This window comes from Trichechus manatus, unplaced genomic scaffold (genome assembly GCF_000243295.1).
Source record: "Trichechus manatus latirostris isolate Lorelei unplaced genomic scaffold, TriManLat1.0 scaffold00022, whole genome shotgun sequence".
Lineage (NCBI taxonomy): Eukaryota > Metazoa > Chordata > Mammalia > Sirenia > Trichechidae > Trichechus > Trichechus manatus.
The window spans coordinates 14,167,420-14,184,337 of NW_004443958.1; positions in this window are offsets into that span (position 1 = coordinate 14,167,420).

The window sequence follows — 16,918 nt, forward strand, 5'->3', positions numbered from 1 at the left end:
CAGTAAGCACGTGTATGGGTGGGGAGGTGTGTGAGGAGACAGAAGAACAGGGTAGCATTTTAAAGAAAAAGGCAGCTGCTTTCATGACACTGTCATCTCTTGAATGTCCTCCGACTTTCCTCACTGTTCTTCTCAACCTCTCATGTTTCTCTTTTCCTGCCCACACCTAAGATGTTGCAGCTCCTGGGACTCCATTCTTGGACCTTTTCTGCTCTTATTCTGAACTCTCATAAATATTACCTTGAAAGAGTAAACGTCCATGAGGTACATGAGAAGAGAACTTTATTTGCCCCTACACAGTCCTTTCCTGCCTGCTCTGTGAGGCTAGTTCTTCCCTGCCCCTTGAGACATCGGAGACCAGTTCCAGGACTCTTCTGATAACTCTCAGGGAATTGACAGTGCTCTGGCTGCTTCTAGTCACAAAACAGTCTAATCTGAATAATTAAAATGTCCAGTCCCTTGTAGTAATCAAAGCTCCATAGTGCACTTGAAATGAAAGCGTCTCTATTCTCCCCAACAACTTCCTCCTTCAGGGTGGAAGTCTGTCTTGGGAAAGGGGAAGAGTTAGTGGAAAAGTAAAGTCAGCTAATAAAGACTTAATTCTTCATCCTACAAAGCTGTATGACTGGTTTCAGTTCTCACCAGCCTGTCTCAAAGTCTCCACCCCTTGAAGGTCTTTCTTACCCCACTCACTAGATCTAGTCTTCTTGAATATTGGAGCCAGGATGACCTGAACCATCATTTTTCTACTCCATAAACCCTCAGTCCACTTGAATTCAGTCGTAGCTCTGGTGGACAGTTCCTGGTCTGCTGACAGCTTCCCACCTCAAGCTCCTACATCTCTCTTCTCTGCTGGAGATATTCTCTGGTACTCACGACAGACCTTGCTCCAGCACAAGGAACAGTAACCTGGAAATGCCTTGTGGGAATAGCTTTTGACTATGGAAAAGAAGAGTTAGCAGGTTAATGTCCCAACCTCTGTGTTGATTCTGAGGTATTGCCACAGTTTCCTTTTTTTGGCTTTTTTTATTTCCTGTTTTACTTTTCTCACTTCCTCACTTTGCTTCCTGTTGTTACCTCCCAAATAGAGGTACTACCCACACGCAATTCCTTGTCTCAGACGCGGTGTTTGAGGGAGCCCTGCTAGTACTATACGACATTTTAACTGCTGAAGGGCCCATCCTCCACTCTCTCCCTGGCTCCTTACCCTCCTCTCCATAGATTTGAGCTATGAAGGTCCTACCACGTGCTGTTGCAGTGCCCACTGGCCTGTCCCCTCAGATGTACAGGCCCTTCCACATGATTTTACAGATACTTTTGCAGAAACGGAGGCACTAAATTAAGAAATAGTCAGTTTTGGAAGAGTCACATCTGGATCATAAGGCCCACACACCATTTATTTGCTTCCTTCTGTTTGAGCCAGTCAGACAGGAAACTAAAGAGACTTTCTGATTGGACAACATTTCTAGCCTCTTGGCTATGCTATAATTCGTATAATTATGCTCCTAGTGGTTCTTGAAAAGTCCCATTTTTCAACTTTCTTCCATCCTTTTTTCCATATTCTCATTAAAGTCAGGTGATATACATCAAAGAGATGGGTTGGAGAACGTGACAGTGTGCTAGTTACTCTGTTTCCCCATCCAGATCCACCCTCTGCCCTTCTCCACCCTGCTCTGTGCCTAGGGAAACTGAGCATAAGAACTGCATTACCCAGAACCCTTTGCCTCTGGCTTCTGGTTAGCAATGAACTTTCAGGACTAGGAGTGGTCACAGTTGCAATTCTCTGGGTGCCTCACCACCCCTTAACTCTGCCCACACCTTTGGTATATACTGTCTTCATTAAAATTCTTCTTAGTTATAATTTTTTAAGGGCATGTTATGGATTGAATGTGTCTTCCTAAAATATGTGTTGGAGTACTGACCCTTAAACCTGTGGATGCGATCCTGTTTGGTATTAAGGCTTCTTTTGTTACGTTAATAGGGTTGTATCAGTGTAGGGTATGTCCTAAACCTAATCACTTCTGAGTTATAAAAAGAGCAGATTAGACACAGAGGCATGCAGATACACTGGGGAAGACAGATGCCATGTGAGGATCATCAAGAATCAAGGAATGTTTGGACTTACTGACAAGGAGGGAATTGATACAGCTGAGACCCTGATTTGGACTTCTGGCTTCCAGAACTGTCAGAAAATAAAATTCTGTTCTTTAAAGCCACCAACTTGTAGAATTTGTGTTACAGCAGCGCTAGGAAACTAAGACAGAGTGCCGTCTATTTCCTTCCAAAATACCGATTAATACAGATTTAAAAACCATGCCGCTTTCTAGCACTGTTTTGTGAGGAAAGTTACTAAGCCTTTCATCTATAAAAGGGGTATTATAATGCCTCCCTCTCAGGATCGTTGGGAGAGCATGCAATCAGGGCATTCAACTGTGTAGATCATAACAAATTATGGGTAACATTGTGAATGTGAATTCCGGAACACAATTGTGCTCACGCTGAATCTGTACCTAGACCAAGAGACATTCTAAAGGAACAAGGGATACTGCGTGGCTTAAAATCAGAAGAGGTGTATGTCAGGTTCGTATCCTTTCACCATACTTATTCAGTCTGTATGCTAAGCAGATAATCCAAGTAGCTGAACTATAAGGGATTGGAAGAAGAGTCATTAACAACCTGCAATATGCAGATGACACCACCTTGTTTGCTGAAAGTGATGAAGAAGCACTTACCGATGAAGATTAAAGACCACAGCCATCAGTATGGAGTACATCTCAGCATAAAGAAAACAAAAATCCTCACAACTGGACAAATAAGCAACGTCATGATAAATGGAGAAAAGATTGAAGTTGTCAAGGATTTCATTTTTCTTGGATCTACTATCAATGCCTATGGAAACAGCAGTCAAGAAATCAAACAATGCATTGCATTGGGCAAATCTGCAAAAGACCTCTTTAAAGTGTTAAAAAGCAAAGATCTCACTTTGAGAACTAAGGAGTGCCTGACCTAAGCCATGGTGTTTTCAGTCACTTCATATGCATAAGAAAGCTGGGTAATGAATAAGGAAGACCTAAGAAGAATTGATGCCTTTGAATTATGGTGTTGGTGAAGATTATTGAATATACCATGGACTTCCAGAAGAATGAACAAATCTGTTTTGGAAGAAGTACAGCCAGAATGCTCCTTAGAAGCGAGGATGTACACGTACTTTGGACATGTTATCAGGAGGAAGCAGTCCCTGGAGAAAGACATCACGATTGGTAAAGTAGAGGGTCAGTGAAAAAGAGGATGACCCTCAATGAGATGGATTGACAGTGGCTGCAACAATGGGCTCAAGCATAGCAAGGATTGTGAGGATGGAGCAGGAACAGGAAATGTTTCCTTCTGTTGTACATAGGGTCACTATGAGTTGGAACCGACTGGACAGCCCCTAACAACAACATAATGTCTGCCTCTCAGGAATGTTGGGAGGACATGCCCTCAGTGTTGGTTTTCCTTTTTTCTTACGTCTTTCTTGGTTTCATTTTCATGAGCCAGGTTCCAAAAGAGGGTTAATACTGAGAACAAGCATATATTTTGTCTGTTGGCTTGTGTGTGTATTTGTTTTGTTTTAACTGCAGTTATTCAGTGTTGATTTTGACACCTTCTCTTGTTCTACCCAAAGTCAACATTTTCAAACTATACATTAACCTTGGCCCATCTTCCTTCCATTTGGGAGCCTTCCCTTATTCAGCCTGGTATAAATGCTTGGGAAAGTGAGTCACCCTAACCAGTGAAAAGAGAGCCCCGCTGGACTGGGAGTCTGCTGCTTCATTCATTGTGGAAGTCTCTGTGAGTCTGTCTATGTGGAGAACCAGCCTGCTAGATATAACTTACACCCCAAACCCTACCTTGCCATAAATAACCCCTGGCAGTTTCATTATAGCCTGGGGTACCCCAGCTAACATTGGCAGCTAACTTAACACCAATCGATCTTTCTAATTCCTTTCATGGTTTGGTTTCATTAGGAGCTGAGGCCATCACTCACCCTGTGCCTGCTTGGCCACCATGTTGATTTGTGTTTCCTTATTGTGTGAACGAATATGCATCCCAGAAGACCCAAGATTTCCTCAGGAAGACAGTGCTGTTGAGTGTTCCCTATTTATTGCTTAGTGCAGGAATATATATTACCTTTTATTACATGGCCATTAGAGAGTAAAATCTGGGGAGAGATTTCTTTTGGAGTGTAGTGAGCATAATTATAAGTTTGGGGACAGTGTGAAAGATACCCTTGTTAGAGTATTCACTGAGTTATCAAACAGGCTTTTCTTCTGGTGACACAGATTAATTCATAGCCCACATGAGACCGTTAGGCTTTTCTCCCTCTCTTATTTCTGCTTTTGAGGCTTTATTTTGCTCTTATTTATGCCCCTGTATCTAGCCAGTTTGGATGAAAAAGGGACCTCTCCAAGCCCTCTGGTAAAAATCCCAGCAAAACCAGTTGTCTCTCAATCATTGCTGTGTTGATTCTGAAGTGAATACCCAGACACTGAGGGAGAGAGGAGAGAGGAAATGAAAAAAAAAAATGCTTTTCTGACAGAGAGGCTAGGATCTCCTTTATCCTGCTCAGCACAGTTATCTGCAACGTGGTCACCTCATCCTGCCCCCCTCCACCATTCCCTTATTAAAACTGGGAGTGAGAAAAATTGGTACTTAAGTTAAAGCTTCAACCAAGCAGTTTACAATTACATGGCTAGCATTTGCTCAGCAGATCCTAATGGTCCACACTAACCTTGGCAGGGTCTCAGTGGCCATATTTTCACAGTTGACTTCTTCTTGAATAATTTCTGCAACAAATTAGGCACAGAAAGCTTTTCCTCTAACCTCACTCATGCATATTTTTTGCCTTTCTACATTATCCCTAAGCCTCCCTGGGATTTTTATCATAAAGGCCACAGGAGAGGCCACTCAGCTTTTCTGCCTACATCTGCATGTCCACAGTGGACTTCAGTAGGTACACTGGAATGGGCTTAACCCGGGCTCACTCGAGGCATAATTGAGTGGTAGATGAAACTTCTCTTCCAAGCTATTTCTCCTACACCCTCCTTCTCCCTTGGCTAATGTCAGCAAAAACTTGCCCTTACCTGTTGCCCTATCCCTTCCAGACCCCCAGTGCCCTCATGCAGCCAGCTGGTTGATTGTCCTTCTCTCCCATCCCTTGTCTCTGTCTCCCCCCACCCCCACACAACTTGATGTGCACCAGTTTTTGTGCTCTCCGGAACCAACCAAACACACACACACACAAACCTCCAGTCTCTCTACTTTCTGATTCAATGATTTGCAACTGAGTGAGGGTGTGTGTGGGTGTGTGGGTGTGTGTGTGTGTGTGTGTGTGTGTGTACTGTGGGGTGATAATGGAAAAATAAAATCAGAATTTCTGGCAAGGGTGTATAGCTTGCAAAAGCCTATTCAGCACTGTGATTTTACATTTAGGTGGCAAGATAAACAAGCGTTTCTTTTATTTTATAAATTGTTGTTATTGGTTGCCATCAAGTTGGTTCCAACTCATGGCGATCTTATATATAACAGAAGGACACATTGCCTGTTCCTGCCCCATCTTCATGATCTTGGTATGTTTGAGTTCATTGTTGCAGCTATTGTGTCCATCCATCTCATTGAGTGTTTCCCTAACGTAAATAAGACTCAACAAAAACTTGGAGAAGACTCCAAGAAAATATCTTCTTCTGTTTCATGAAACAAATTACACAATGTAAATATGGCATGGAAAAAAGCTGGAAAAGAAGGTACCTGACATTACACAAGGGGGAGGGGCACACCGTAAGAGAGGATCAACTTTTTGGAGGAGAGTTATAAGAATTTTGTTTGTTTGTTTTTTCGCAAATGGAGACTGCATAGCTAATGGTTTACCCCTCCACCAGAGCCTATTTGTAGTGAAAACCAATGCTTCTCTGCTCACTTCTCGACTTTGGGAGGAGCCCCTGGGTAGTTTCAAATAGTTAATGTGCTTGGCTGCTAACTGAAAGGTTGGAGGTTCAAGTCCACCAGAGACACCTCAGAAGAAAGGCCTGGTAATCTAACTCCAAAAATCAGCCACTGAAAATCCTGTAGAGCACAGTTCTACTCTGACACACATGGGTTTGTCATGAGTTGGAGTCAACTTGACAGCAGCTAGTTTTGGTTTGACTTTGAGATCAGCTGTGTGGCTTGCTGTGGCCAGTAGAATGAGGCAGAAGATTGTGTACCAGTGCTGAGCCCAGGCTTGAAGAAGCACACGTCTCCGCTTACTTAAGCCTCTGCCCTTGCCATGAGGGGAGCTTCCCCTGATTGGCTGCTGCCCATTTGGCAGAACAAACAAACACGCAGGGAGAAGACCTGAGTCCAAAACCTCAGCGAGGAGCCAGGGTCACTAGGTCCACAGCTTGAGGCAGAACCACCTGGATGAGTCCTGCCAAGATCAGCCAACCCTCAGCTGATCCACAATTGCATGAATAGGATTAATTGTCATTCAATCTATTGATTTTTGTAATAGTTTTTATTTTTTTAAATTTTATCTGTTTTGTTGGTGTTGTCAAGAGTATACATGGCAAAAATGCACTAAGCCAACAGTTTTTACATACACAGTTCAGTGACATTGATTACATTCTTCAAGTTGTACAACCATTCTCACCCTGATTTTTGTAATAGTTTTTAGATAGCAGGGCTGTAGGGCAGAAGTTAAGGTGGGAAAAAGAAAGTTTAGGAGGATACTCCCCAAAAGATAAATATTTTTGGCCTCACAGTTTTTTCAATGGCCAGTTCATCTCTAGTGGAGATATGTTTAATCAGGATCATTTTGAGAATCATCTAAACTTCCTCCTCTGCTTTGCCCATCGTAGTAAAAAAAAAAAAAAAAAAAATAGATCCTTAATTCTGTCAGTTCTATTTGACTAATCTGTATCAGCCTCTAGCTTTGTCAAACGCATGCTCAAGTCCTTCCACATGGCCCTTCATTGCCTTTAGGATAAATTCAAAGTTCCTCGATATGGCTCTTAAGACCTTACCTGTCCCCTGACATCCTCTTCAGCTTCACCTCTAGAAGCAGTCCCTCTCATGTTTACTGTTTCTGTAATCTCAATTTCTCTCTGCCTACAACTATGCTACCACTCTACTTGGACAACTTCCCACTCCCTCACTTTACCTAGCAACTTCCTAGTCATCCTGTCAGTAGGTCTTAATTTAAATGTCACTTCCTCAAAGGGCGGTTCCATGAATCCTCAGATCAGTTAAGATAGTGAATACTGTATGCAGTCCCATTGTTTTCCTATAGCATCCTGCATTTACACTTTATAAATTCAGTATACTTGAATCATCATGTCTGTCTTGTTTACAGTATTCTCTCGATTTAGCTATATCAGAAACAGTGCAGGAGCATGATACACATTTGTTGAAAATATAATTGAATGAATGAGTTAGCTAAAGTTGTGGTCCTAAGACTGCTGTGTTCTCATGTCAAGATTCACTAATGAGCACTGTTGGTAACGATCTTATCTCGGGCTCATAGAACGTTAAATTGAACAGAAACTTAGAGACCATATAGTCCAATTCCAAAAGAAAAAATCTAGGGTTCCTTCAAAGATTAATTTCCTTAGAGGTGTTTCTGTTGGGAGATTCTAAACTGCATGGCGCTTCGGGAATTATAAAATGACAGGTGTTCCTACCCCAGTCTCTGGTTAACTAAACAGGGTATTTATTCTTGAAACCTATTCTTTAACCAGGCCACTTAAGCCCAGGACCTATAGAAGAGGAAATTTATGGGCCTATGGATCTTCATTTGCAGTTCTTGAGAGCATAATGATGACCTCTGGTTTAGACATTCCCAGAAGATGCAGCTAAGTGGGTGCTAATAACCCTTAACTATCCACTAGGACCTCAGTCCTTTCCATTAGGACATTAATTCTTAGGAATTCCTTAGTCTCTCAATTGGTGAGTCCCATCACTCATTGCATGACTAGTAATTAATATTCATTAATGGTCCATAAGGCATTTAACCCATCCCTATATTGAGCAAGTATCTACTGTCAGCAAGAAAACTGGACTTAAAGCCAAAAGTCCTAATTTAAATCATGAGTTTTCTTAAAAAAAATTAAAATCAATTATTTTTCACCATGACCCAGTACACACACATGCACACACACACACACGGATCCACACACACAGACACACTCGGGGACACACAAATACATACCCCTGAAATGAGTTATTTATACTAAGGTATAACTTTAGTGTTTTCTGTTTCTATTTGTGTCTACTCCATTCCAAGCTATTCCAGTATATTTTACTATTTTTATTGCTTGTCGAACTCACTTTAACTGATCTTTAACATACAGATTGAAAAATACTGTCTAACTTTAAACAAAGATCAACTCTTTATATCGCTATATACTTTTTAAAAAGTATTATTTAATTAGCTCTTATGAACACCACTATATACAGGTACATAGAACTAGGCGTTTTTTTGTTTGTTTGCTTTGGGTGTGGGTGGGGCCTGTGGCTACTTTGAAAATTCAAATCTGGAGAAATACAAAGTTACGTAGCTGGTAAGTGGGAACCCAAGATACCTGACACCGTGTTTTATAGCCTATTTATTTTTCTGTGCTGTAGGCGTGCCTATACCTAAGGTGTTCATATGTCCTGAATAAAAAAAATGGGATGTGTTCTGGACAAGGAGAACATGATATTTGACATAGGGACTAACAACAACAAAAAAATCTAGGCTGTAAGTTCTCCCTGCCTATGACTCTGATATGTTTTTCTACTTTGGAGCTTGTTGGTATATCACTGCAGATGGAGATTTTTAAATTTAAGTCAAGAACAGAAGCTACATGTCATGTCCACCCTGGCGAGTACTTTTCTGAGTGTGGCACCTCGACACGGCTGTGAGACAGTGTCCTAGCTGGTCTGCAGAAGCTTGAGATATTTTTAGCACCTACATTTCAATACTCTTATTTAGGTTTCCATCTTTAAAAATATTTCTCCATTTTCTTTTATTTCTGAAAACATTTTGTTTCCTTCTGGCTTTTCCTGTAACCATCCCTCCTTGCACTTCACATGTGTGCCATATCAGACTACTTGAAGTTCTCTGAATATAACCTACTTATTTTATTTCCCTTTCTTTGCACCTGCTATTTTCTCTGCCTGGAATATCTCTCCCTCTCTTTGGCTGAAGCATTACTTCCTGTGGGTCCTTCCCTGAATGCCCCAGATAGACTTGAGGGTCCTTTCTTTTACTCCCATTGTATTGTATGCAAATATGTTGTATAGAATTCATCATATTGTTTTTACTATTTTGAAAAACAAACTCTTTATTATTATAGCTAAGAAATCCGTGTCCTTTATTCAACATTCATCCTGCCAAACCCTTGTAGCACACATCTGTCATTCTAGCCCACCTAGCATCCATTCAGCATATATCTGAAGACTGAGTTGGGGCTTTGATCTGGGGGTCTACTCCTCTTTCATTGACACAGTCTTGGTGGAACAGTCAATGAAGATGACTCACCCTCTCCTGGCCAAGAGTGAGCATATGACTTAAGCTGGGCTAATCAGATAGTCTGTTTTTCCCTAGAATTTGAATCTTGAACGGAGTGGCACAAAAACTGAAAATGGTTAGTTTATGTTTTAATGTATCCTTTCAGTATAAATAAATGACAACTTAGATTATATATTTTAATAAAAAGATAATCATAATGTCACTTCTTGGCTCAAAAAGGTATACATTCCTTTGAAGTAATAACAGTGGCTGAAACCAAGGAGACTGAAGGCTGAGAGTTTGAGTTTGACTCTGTTTCTAAAACTTGTTCGATATCACCATGGGCTGTAATTCTGAAACATCTTTAAAAATTTAAAACTTCTACATAATTGAAAGACACCATAAAAAGTTAAAAGACAGCCACAGATTGGGAGAACATATTTACAAAACACATAAAAAGATTAAAGTCCAGAATACATAAATATATTTTGCAAATCAATGAGAAAAAGATAATCAACTAAGAAGAATAATTGGCAAAAGATGTGAATGGGTAATTCATAGAAAAATGGAGAATAAACTTATGAAAAGATGCTTTATCTCACTAACTAGTGGAAATAAAGTTAAAACAACAATGAGATACCACTTCAGACTTTCATTCCCCAGCTGTTTGGATCATCAACTGCTGAAGGTTCACCACTGTGTCCTTGCTGGGAGATTGTCCTTGCACTCTGAGAACTGCTTCACCCAAGATTATGATCCCTCCCAGGGGCAGCCCACTGCTAAAGACTCATTGATCTGGTAATATAAAGATGTGACCACCTTGCCTCCATTTGGGACAATTCTGAAGGCCATCCCAGCTCCAGAGTTCCCTATGGAATAGACTGAAGCCTCTGCTGTAACCATATCTTGGTTCATCTTCTCTCTTTGCCCAGTCTTTCCTTACCACTTTCTTATGTGTGTCTCCCAAGAATACCGTCTGATAAACCTTGTACATACAACCATACAACTCTCCATTTGAGAGTCTAGTTTCAGGGAACCTAAGCTAAGACACAGAGAGGAAGGAAGGAGGGAGAAGAAAGAAGGAAGGATGGTAGGAAAGAAGAAGGGAAAGACTAAAGAAGGAAGGAAGGAAGAGGAAAAGGAAGGAAGGAGAAGGAAGAAAGGGAGGGAGAGGAGAAGGAAGGAAAGAGAAGAAAGGAAGAAGAAGGAAGGAAGGAAAAGGAGAAGGAAGGAAGAGAAGAAAGGATGGAAGGAAGGAGAAGAAAGAAGGAAGGAGGGAGAAGAAGGAAGGAAGAAGAAAGGAAGAGGACAAGGAAGAGAGGAAAAGGAAGGGAGGGAGAAAGAAGGAAGAAGAAGGAAGGAGAAGGAAAGAAGGAAGAAAGGAAGGAAAGAAAGGAGAAGGAAGGAAAGGGCATGGGGCATGTTTAGATCATGAACTATTACACCATACTCAAAATAAATAAACTAGAGCTGCATGAATCAACATGGCAGAAACTCAAATTTGCTGGGTTAAAAAAAAAAAAAAAGGTCACAATATAGTATTTTTAAATATGTCCAAATATAAGATAATAAAAATATGCATGGAAAGGATTAAAAAATCCTTTGTGAGACAGGAATGGAGAACAGATAGGAAAAGGTCACATGGACCTGTAACTGTGTCTGTAATATTTATTAAAACCTGGCAACCTGTGATGATTTGGTAATGCTGGGTGGTAGGAACACATTTGGTTTGTTACATTATTTTTTATACTGGTCTTTATGTTTTAAATACTTTAAAATGTCTAAAATATGGAAAAGAGAAGTAAAAAGAAAATGGTTTCCTCTGATCCATCTCCGTGTTGCATTCTGGAGAGGCAGCGCATTCCTTGATGCACCCTGAAACTCTGGGCTGTTCCGTCCCTGCCTTTTAGTAATTGATTCTTCAGTTGTCTCTTCAATTCTAAGCAGAATAGGTTTCTTTTGTTTCCAACCAAAGGGCACTGACTGATAGAACATTGTATTAGATGCAGTACATTATTATTCAGCTAAATAATAAATACAATAATGTATGGGAAAACACTTTATAAAGTCTAAAGAACAATTTAAATGTTAAATGGAAGTTCATAAATTTGTTAATCAAATTCTGAAATAGGAAGATAAGTGGACCCCCGGGACAGACCCTCAGATCTGATCATATATTCTTTGCTTAAAAGCCTTTCAGTGGTAGCTTTCTGCCAGGACACCTTAGGCTTTTCAGCACTTGGCCCAAATCTTTCCGGACTGACTTCCCACCTTTCATCTTGGTTCTTTGTGTTCTTGCTCATTCTCTTCCCTCAGTCCAGGCAACCTCTTTCTGGTAAAATCTTATCTATCCCTCAAGGCTTAGACCCAAATCGTATCATTAGTAGGCCTTCCCTGCCCTGCATTACTGGTAGAAAGAAGCCTTCTTTCTGTGTCATGTTCATAGCACAACAAATACACTCTGTAGCAGCCCCTCTCATACTGCGACAGAGAGTATGTGTATATACTGGGGCTGTCGTCTTCCCCTCACCATTCTGCAGCACCTTGCACAGAATCGTTACTCACAATGTTCTTTCTCTACCAGTGTGTGCTAATATAATCAAGAATGATGTCTTTTTCCTTCCAGAACTGGTCCCTTAAGCCTCCCATTGGTTACCAAACAATGGCCCAGAGTGAGGCTGACCAGGGTTTGATATGTGTTGGCCATTCTCATGTTGCAGTGGCTACAAGGGTGCTGTGACTTTAGACACAAAGGAGGACACTGCACCCCATCTGTATATAAAGTATCTTGTATTGCACAGTGGCTACTATCCTCCAAACGGATGTTAGCTCCGCTGTCATCAACCCTCCCGGTGCTCCCTATGACCGCCCTGGGGCATCTTCGTCTGCTATGTTTGTGCGTAGGTGCCAGACTCCCCTACTTGGGAAGTAGTCAATCCTGCAATGATAGGATGCTGAGAGACTCCTTGAAAGTGAGGGGGGAAGTACGCTGCCATTTATGGAGCCCCTGCTATGTGCTCCCTCACCTGTGCCTGCTGCGATTATGAATATTGGCTCGTTAATCATAACATTTGACAGATGAGGTGACTGTGGCTCATAAAGGTGAAGGGGCTTGATACAGGATCACATAGCCAGGAAATCATGAGAACTTGGGTCTGTCTCACTCAGCCCATCCTCTTTCTACTGTCTTACCTCTGGAGAGACATCTTGTAAAATTCCACTCCAGTCACTTGATTAAATCTCCCTGGAAACTTCCCCTAAACTTATATGATCCAAAGCAAAATGATAAATGACTAAAGGGAAATAGAAATCATCTTTTAATCATCTCCAGGGTCATAAGATGCACATCGGAGGAGTGGAGGAGCAGCAGTGCTTTCAGAAGGCAGTCTAAACTCTGGCTGAATAATATCAGTAACAATAACAATAAAACAGAAAGCAGGGGCCATGTGGAGAAGGCTGATGAGGGCTTTTGACACAGTCAAAAGTTCACATTCAATGAGGGACATTAATATTTCAGAGTTCCCTTGTTAGCCTAGACACCCAGAGGTGATTTGGGGAGATTTTTCAGGAAACCAGCCTTACAATATTTATCTGGAGGAGAGACATTGGGAGTTCTCTGGATGTAAGATCTCCCCCAGGTAGCCAGAGAAGGATGCTGAGATAATAATTAGCAAGCTCATTACCACCTGCCATGTCAGAACTACATATCATCTCAGATTCATTTGACTTTCAGTTGCTTCTTGTGAACGGAAAGAGAGGGGTGTCTAGTTTTTTCTGACTGGGATATAATAATAGATGTGTGTGTGTGTGTGCGCGTGCGAGAGGGAGAGAGAGCAAGTGAATTCCTACTCAACCAAGAGTTCTCAAGCAGGGGCCGTGTCTTATTTTTAATTCTGGTGAAAGTGGGGATTATTTAGCCAACCAGTATTTACTGGGGCCCTTCTGAAATGCAGAATATTGAAGAAGACAACGGAGTCAGTCATGAAGGTCACAGGAGGCCTTTCTGTGTCCACAGCATGGTCCTTTTTTATGAGAAAAGTATAAAATATTCCTTAATACCTACATCTCTACAAGTACGGAATTGGCAAGTTATGGACATACACACCTGTATGATTTTGCTCATTCTAGGACCATCAGCTGCATAATCAGAGTTGGGTAGGATACATCCATTCGTGGAATATTTGTTGATAGCCTACAATGAACTAGGAAAACCTAGGAAGAAGACAGAAATGATTAGGAATGGAAGTATTTTCAGGTAACAAGGCCGGGAAGAAGGAGGAGGCAGAGTGGCCAAGGCAATGTTTTCCAGAAAATGTTCTCCTGGACAGAATGGTTTATTTAGTGTTAAACCATAGGCTCTGGAGCCAAGTAGATGCAGTTCAAATCCAACTGCCATGTCATGAGGACACTCAGTCAACCATGAAGAGGCCTGTATGGTGAGAAACTGAGGCCTAACTCACCAGACTTGTGAATGAGTCACATTGGAAGCAGTTCTTCCAGCCCCATTAACTTGAGATGACCCCAGCCTCAACTGACATTTTGACTGCAACCTTATGCCGTATGGTCCTGATGCCAGGCCAGAACCATCCAGTTAAGCCATTTCTAGATTCCTGATTCTCATTATCTGATGAGATAATAACTGTTGGTTATTTTATTTTTTTAAATTTTTTTAAATGAAGATTTATAGAACAAATAGTTTCTAATTCAAGAGTTAGTACACATAGTGTTTTGTGACATTGGTTAACAACCCCATGACATGTCAACACTCTGCCTTCTTGACCTTGGGTTCCCTATTACCAGCTTTCCTGTCCCCTCCTGCCTTCTAGTCCTTGTCCCTGGGCTGTTGTGCCCCATTAGTCTCATTTTATTTTATGGGGCCGTCTAATCTTTGGCTGAAGGGTGAACCTCAGGAGTGACTTCATTACTGAGCTAAAATGGTGTTTGGGGGTCATACTCTTGGGGTTTCTCCAGTCTCTGTCAGGCCAGTAAGTCTGGTCTTTTTTGTGAGTTAAAACTTCGTTCTACATTTTTCTCCAGCTCTGTCCGGGACTATTTGTTGTGATCCCGGTCAGAGCAGTCAGTGCTGGTAGCTGGGCACCATCTGGTTGTACTGGATTCATTCTGGTGGAGGCCATGGTAGTTGTAGTCTGTTAGTCATTTGGACTGATCTTTCCCTTGTATCTTTTTTTCTTCATTCTCCTATGCTCTCGAAGGGGTGAGACCAGTGGAGTATCTTAGATGGCTGCTCACAGGCTTTTAAGACCCCAGACACTATTCACCAAGGTAGAGTGTAGAACATTTTATTTATAAACTATGTTATGCCAGTTGAAGTAGATGTTCCCTGAGACCATGGTGGTCCCCACAGCCCTCAGCCCAGCAATTTGGTCCCTCAGGGAGTTTGGATGTGTCTGTGGAGCTTCCATGACATTTCCTTCTACAAGTTGTGCTGGTTTCCCAGTATTGTGTACTGTCTTACCCTTCACTAAAGTTACCACTTATCTATTGTCTATTTAGTATCCCCCCCCACCCCTCCCATCCCTCATAACCATCAAAGATTGTTTCTTCTTTTGTGTAAAACTTTTCGTGAGTTTTTACAGTAGTGGTTTCATACAATATTTGTCCTTTTGTGATTGACTTATTTCACTCAGCATAAGGTCCTCCAGTTTCATCCATGTTTTGAGATGCTTCACAGATTCATCATTGTTCTTTATCATTGTGTAGTACTCCATTGTGTGTATGTACCATAGTTTGTTTATCCATTCATTTGTTGATGGGCATCTAGGTTGTTTCCATCTTTTTACTATTGTGAACAATGCTGCAGTGAACATGGGTGTGCATATATCTATTTGTGTGATGGCTCTTATTTCTCTAGGATATATTCCTACGAGTGAAATTGCTGGAACCTTTGGGATTTCTATTTCTAGCTTTCGAAGGAAGTGCGATATTGTTTTCCAAAATGGTTGCATCATTTTGCATTCCCTCCAGTAGTACGTAAGAGTTCTGATCTCCCTGCAGCCTCTCCAACATTTTTTATTTCCAGTTTTTTTGATTCATGCCAGTAATGCCAGGGTGAGATGGTATCTCACTGTGGTTTTGATTTGCATTTCTCTAATGGCTTGAATGTCTTCTTTGGTGAAGTGTTTGTTCATTTCCTTTGCCCATTTGTTAATTGGATTATTTGTCTTTTTGTTGCAGAGGCATTGGATTTTCTTGTAGATTTTAGAGATAAGAACTTTGTTTGACCTGTAATGTCCAAAATTTTTTTCCCAGTCTGTAGGTTCTCTTTTTACTCTTTTGGTGAAGTCTTTTGATGAGCATAAGTGTTTAATTTTTAGAAGATCCCAGTTATCTCGCTTATCTTGTAGAGTTTGTGTGTTGTTGATTATGGTTTGTATCCTGTTAATGCCGTGCATTAGAGCCTCTAGCATTGATCCTATTTTTTCTTCTATGAACTTTATAGTTTTTGGTTTTATATTTAGGACTTTGATCCATTTTGAATTATTTCTTGTGTATGGTGTGAGGTGTGGGTCATGTTTCATTTTTTTGCAGGTGGACATTTAGTTTTGCCAACAACGTTTGTTAAAAGACTGTCTGTTCCCCATTTGGTGGACTTTGGGCTCTTGTCGAAGATCAGGTGACTGTAGGTGGATGGATTTACATCTGGATTCTCAATTCTGTTCCACTGATCAATGTATCTGTCATGGTACCAGCACCAGGCTGTTTTGACTACCATAGCTGTGTAGTAGGTTCTGAAGTCAGGTAGTGGGGGTCCTCGTACTTTATTCTTCTTCAATAGTGCTTACTTATCTGGGGCTTCTTCCCTTTCCATATAAAGTTAATGATTAGTTTTTCCATCTCTTTAAAGAATGTCATTGGTATTTGGATTGGGATTGCATTGTATTTGTAAATTGCTTTCGGTAGAATTGCCATTTTCACAATGTTGAGTCTACCTATCCATGAACATGGTATGTTTTTCCATTTATGTAGATCTCTTTTGGTTTCTTGCATTAGTATTTTGTAGTTTTCTTTGTTTAGGTCTTTTATATTCCTGGTTAGATTTATTCCTAAGTATTTTATTTTTTTAGGGGCTATTATAAATGGTATTGTTTTCCTGATTTCCTTTTCATCATTCTCTTTATTGGTGTATAGAATTCCAAATTATTTTTGTATGTTTATCTTGTATCCTGCTACTCTGCTGAATCTTTGTATTAGTCCCAGTAGTCTTCTTGTGGAGTCTTCAGGGTTTTCTGTGTATAGTATCATATCATCCACAAATAGGGACAGTTTAACTTCTTCATTACCAATTTGGATGCCTTTATTTCTTTTTCTTGCCTTATTGCTCTAGCTAGGACTTCCAGCAGAATGTTAAATAGGAGTGGTGATAAAGGGCATCCTTGTCTTGTTCCTGTT